The 6,013-nt window shown below is 45.1% G+C and overlaps 1 non-coding gene across 1 annotated transcript; it reads right to left on the bottom strand.

Moving 5' to 3' along the window:
* Positions 1 to 439: 439 nt before the first annotated feature.
* Positions 440 to 513, bottom strand: trnai-aau (transfer RNA isoleucine (anticodon AAU)). The gene has a single exon. It is a non-coding gene; the product is annotated as a tRNA-Ile (tRNA).
* Positions 514 to 6,013: the final 5,500 nt, after the last annotated feature.

Raw genomic sequence — 6,013 nt, 5'->3', positions numbered from 1 at the left:
AGCCTCGGCCAGTGCTGGCGCGTAAACGAGCAAGTCCACCAACAGCATAGCCTGACAAGACTGGACCCTCTTGGTTGCTCCTTGTGGCAAATCATACAGGCTGGGGAATTAGCTCAAATAGTAGAGCGCTTGCTTAGCATGAGAGAGGTAGAGGGATCGATGCCCACATTCTCCAAAAAACAAAGTTTTTGTGGATCCAAGAAAGCTCCAGTTCACACTTCATGCATTTTTGTCTAACGACAACCTACTGTCATGTAACAATGACAAGAAACTTTCATGTAACACTGATGTCACAATGTCAGATGAAAACGAATGACATGACTTACTATCAGAGGAGCAGCGTAGCACACACAATTGATGCCCACAAACAAAGCTGTGGGAAGTTTCCTTGAAGCCAATGCAGAGGGTAAAGAAAAACAACAACTTAAATTGTACCTCATGGCCAGTACGGGGATCGAACCCACGACCTTGGCATTATTAGCACCACGCTCTAACCAACTGAGCTAACCAGCCACTTGCCACAGAGCAAAATTTTTAGGATGCACAGAGCCTCGGCCAGTGCTGGCGCGTAAACGAGCAAGTCCACCAACAGCATAGCCTGACAAGACTGGACCCTCTTGGTTGCTCCTTGTGGCAAATCATACAGGCTAGGGAATTAGCTAAAATGGTAGAGTGCTTGCTTATTATGCGAGAGGTCGTCGGATCGATGCCCACATTCTCCTAAAAAAATATTTTTTTTGTGGATCCAAGAAAGCTCCAGTTCACACTTCATGCAGTTTTGTCTAACGACAACCTACTGTCATGTAACAATGACAAGCAACTTTCATGGAACACTGATGTCATAATGTCAGATGAAAAAGAATGACATGACTTACTTTCAGAGTAGCAGCGTAGCACACACAATTGATGCCCACAAACAAAGCTGTGGGAAGTTTCCTTGAAAGCCAATGCAGAGGGTAAAGAAAAACAACAACTTAAAATGTACCTCATGGCCAGTACGGGGATCGAACCTACGACCTTGGGGTTATTAGCACCACGCTCTAACCAACTGAGCTAACCGGCCGCTTGCAACAGAGCAAAATTTTGAGGATGCACAGAGCCTCGGCCAGTGCTGGCGCGTAAACGAGCAAGTCCACCAACAGCATAGCCTGACAAGACTGGACCCTCTTGGTTGCTCCTTGTGGCAAATCATACAGGCTGGGGAATTAGCTCAAATGGTAGAGTGCTTGCTTAGCATGCGAGAGGTAGTGGGATCGATGCCCACATTCTCCAAAAAACAATTTTTTTTTGTGGATCCAAGAACGCTCCAGTTCACACTTCATGCAGCTTTGTCTAACGACAACCTACTGTCATGTAACAATGACAAGCAACTTTCATGTAACACTGATGTCACAATGGCAGATGAAAACTAATGACATGACTTACTTTCAGAGGAACAGCGTAGCACACACAATTGATGCCCACAAACAAAGCTGTGGGAAGTTTCCTTGAAGCCAATGCAGAGGATAAAGAAAAACAACAACTGAAAATGTACCTCCTGGCCAGTACGGGGTTCAAACCCACAACCTTGGCGTTATTAGCACCACGATCTAAACAACTGAGCTAACCGCCCGCTTGCAATGGAGAAACATTTTGAGGATGCACAGAGCCTCGGCCAGTGCTGGCGCATAAACGAACAAGTCCACCAACAGCATAGCCTGACAAGACTGGACCCTCTTGGTTGCTCCTTGTGGCAAATTGAAAAGTCAGGGGAATTAGCGCAAATGGTAGAGTGCTTGCTTAGCATGCGAGAGGTAGTGGGATCGATGCCCACATTCTGCAAAAAACACATTTTTTTGTGGATCCAAGAACGCTCCATTTCACACTTCATGCAGCTTTGTCTAACTACAACCTACTGTCATGTAACAATGACAAGCAACTTTCATGTAACACTGATGTCACAATGTCAGATGAAAACGAATGACATAACTTACTTTCAGAGTAGCAGCGTAGCACACACAATTGATGCCCACAAACAAAGCTGTGGGAAGTTTCCTTGAAGCCAATGCAGAGGGTAAAGAAAAACAACAACTTAAAATGTACCTCATGGCCAGTACGGGGATCAAAACTACGACCTTGGCGTTATTAGCACCACGCTCTAACCAACTAAGCTAACCGGCCACTTGCAACAGAGCAAAATTTTTAGGATGCACAGAGCCTCGGCCAGTGCTGGCGCGTAAACGAGCAAGTCCACCAACAGCATAGCCTGACAAGACTGGACCCTCTTGGTTGCTCCTTGTGGCAAATCATACAGGCTGGGGAATTAGCTCAAATGGTAGAGTGCTTGCTTAGCATGCGAGAGGTAGTGTGATCGATGCCCACATTCTCCAAAAAACATAATGTTTTTGTGGATCCAAGAAAGCTCCAGTTCACACTTCATGCAGTTTTGTCTAACGACAACCTACTGTCATGTAACAATGACAAGCAACTTTCATGTAACACTGATGTCATAATGTTAGATGAAAATGAATGACATGACTTACTTTCAGAGTAGCAGCGTAGCACACACAATTGATGCCCAAAAACAAAGCTGTGGGAAGTTTCCTTGAAGCCAATGCAGAGGGTAAAGAAAAACAACAACTTAAAATGTACCTAATTGCCAGTACGGGGATCAAACCTACGACCTTGGTGTTATTAGCACCACGCTCTAACAAACTGAGCTAACCGGCCGTTTGCAAAGGAGCAAAATTTTTAGGATGCACAGAGCCTCGACCAGTGCTGGCGCGTAAACGAGCAAGTCCACCAACAGCATAGCCTGACAAGACTGGACCCTCTTGGTTGCTCCTTGTGGCAAATCATACAGGCTAGGGATTTAGCTAAAATGGTAGAGTGCTTGCTTAGCATGCGAGAGGTCGTCGGATCGATGCCCACATTCTCCTAAAAAAATATTTTTTTTGTGGATCCAAGAAAGCTCCAGTTCACACTTCATGCAGTTTTGTCTAACGACAACCTACTGTCATGTAACAATGACAAGCAACATTCATGTAACACTGATGTCACAATGTCAGATGAAAACGAATGACATGACTTACTTTCAGAGGAGCAGCGTAGCACACACAATTCATGCCCACAAACAAAGCTATGGGAAGTTTCCTTGAAGCCAATGCAGAGGGTAAAGAAAAACAACAACTTAAAATGTACCTCATTGCCAGTACGGGGATCGAACCCACGACCTTGGCGTTATTAGTACCACGCTCTAACCGACTGAGCTAACCGGCCGCTTGCAAAGGAGTACATTTTTTAGGATGCACAGAGCCTCGGCCAGTGCTGGCGCGTAAACGAGCAAGTCCACCAACAGCATAGCCTGACAAGACTGTACCCTCTTGGTTGCTCCTTGTGGCAAATTATACAGGCTGGGGAATTAGCTCAAATGGTAGAGTGCTTGCTTAGCATGCGAGTGGTAGTGGGATCGATGCCCACATTCTCCAAAAAACACAATGTTTTTGTGGATCCAAGAAAGCTCCAGTTCACACTTCATGCAGTTTTGTCTAACGACAACCTACTGTCATGTAACAATGACAAGCAACTTTCATGGAACACTGATGTCATAATGTCAGATGAAAAAGAATGACATGACTTACTTTCAGAGTAGCAGTGTAGCACACACAATTGATGCCCACAAACAAAGCTGTGGGAAGTTTCCTTGAAAGCCAATGCAGAGGGTAAAGAAAAACAACAACTTAAAATGTACCTCATGCCCAGTACCGGGATCGAACCTACGGCCTTGGCGTTATTAGCACCACGCTCTAACCAACTGAGCTAACCGGCCGCTTGCAACAGAGCAAAATTTTTAGGATGCACAGAGCCTCGGCCAGTGCTGGCGCGTAAACGAGCAAGTCCACCAACAGCATAGCCTGACAAGACTGGACCCTCTTGGTTGCTCCTTGTGGCAAATCATACAGGCTGGGGAATTATCTCAAATGGTAGAGTGCTTGCTTAGCATGCGAGAGGTAGTGTGATCGATGCCCACGTTCTCCAAAAAACACAATTTTTTTGTGGATCCAAGAAAGCTCCAGTTCACACTTCATGCAGTTTTGTCTAACGACAACCTACTGTCATGTAACAATGACAAGCAACTTTCATGTAACACTGATGTCATAATGTCAGATGAAAACGAATGACATGACTTACTTTCAGAGTAGCAGCGTAGCACACACAATTGATGCCCACAAACAAAGCTGTGGGAAGTTTCCTTGAAGTCAATGCAGAGGGTAAAGAAAAACAACAACTTAAAATGTACCTCATGGCCAGTACGGGGATCAAACCTACAACCTAGGCGTTATTAGCACTATGCTCTAACCAACTGAGCTAACCGGCCGCTTGTAACGGAACAACATTTTTAGAATGCACAGAGCCTCGGCCAGTGCTGGCGCGTAAACGAGCAAGTCCACCAACAGCATAGCCTGACAAGACTGGACCCTCTTGGTTGCTCCTTGTGGCAAATCATACATGCTGGGGAATTTGCTCAAATGGTAGAGTGCTTGCTTAGCATGCGAGAGGTAGTGGGATCGATGCCCACATTCTCCAAAAAACAATTTTTTTTTGTGGATCCAAGAACGCTCCAGTTCACACTTCATGCAGCTTTGTCTAACGACAACCTACTGTCATGTAACAATGACAAGCAACTTTCATGTAACACTGATGTCACAATGGCAGATGAAAACTAATGACATGACTTACTTTCAGAGGAACAGCGTAGCACACACAATTGATGCCCACAAACAAAGCTGTGGGAAGTTTCCTTGAAGCCAATGCAGAGGATAAAGAAAAACAACAACTGAAAATGTACCTCCTGGCCAGTACGGGGTTCAAACCCACAACCTTGGCGTTATTAGCACCACGATCTAAACAACTGAGCTAACCGCCCGCTTGCAATGGAGAAACATTTTGAGGATGCACAGAGCCTCGGCCAGTGCTGGCGCATAAACGAACAAGTCCACCAACAGCATAGCCTGACAAGACTGGACCCTCTTGGTTGCTCCTTGTGGCAAATCATACAGGCTGGGGAATTAGCTCAAATGGTAGAGTGCTTGCTTAGCATGCGAGAGGTAGTGTGATCGATGCCCACATTCTCCAAAAACACAATGTTTTTGTGGATCCAAGAAAGCTCCAGTTCACACTTCATGCAGTTTTGTCTAACGACAACCTACTGTCATGTAACAATGACAAGCAACTTTCATGTAACACTGATGTCATAATGTTAGATGAAAATGAATGACATGACTTACTTTCAGAGTAGCAGCGTAGCACACACAATTGATGCCCACAAACAAAGCTGTGGGAAGTTTCCTTGAAGCCAATGCAGAGGGTAAAGAAAAACAACAACTTAAAATGTACCTAATTGCCAGTACGGGGATCAAACCTACGACCTTGGTGTTATTAGCACCACGCTCTAACAAACTGAGCTAACCGGCCGTTTGCAAAGGAGCAAAATTTTTAGGATGCACAGAGCCTCGACCAGTGCTGGCGCATAAACGAGCAAGTCCACCAACAGCATAGCCTGACAAGACTGGACCCTCTTGGTTGCTCCTTGTGGCAAATCATACAGGCTAGGGATTTAGCTAAAATGGTAGAGTGCTTGCTTAGCATGCGAGAGGTCGTCGGATCGTTGCCCACATTCCCCTAAAAAAATAATTTTTTTGTGGATCCAAGAAAGCTCCAGTTCACACTTCATGCAGTTTTGTCTAACGACAACCTACTGTCATGTAACAATGACAAGCAACATTCATGTAACACTGATGTCACAATGTCAGATGAAAACGAATGACATGACTTACTTTCAGAGGAGCAGCGTAGCACACACAATTCATGCCCACAAACAAAGCTATGGGAAGTTTCCTTGAAGCCAATGCAGAGGGTAAAGAAAAACAACAACTTAAAATGTACCTCATTGCCAGTACGGGGATCGAACCCACAAACTTGGCGTTATTAGTACCACGCTCTAACTGACTGAGCTAACCGGCCGCTTGCAAAG

The sequence above is a fragment of the Salvelinus fontinalis genome, unplaced genomic scaffold (assembly GCF_029448725.1).
Source record: "Salvelinus fontinalis isolate EN_2023a unplaced genomic scaffold, ASM2944872v1 scaffold_0099, whole genome shotgun sequence".
In the NCBI taxonomy this organism is placed as follows: Eukaryota; Metazoa; Chordata; class Actinopteri; order Salmoniformes; family Salmonidae; genus Salvelinus; species Salvelinus fontinalis.
Note: the sequence above shows the minus strand (reverse complement) of the source record. Positions and strands in the feature narration are given on the sequence as shown.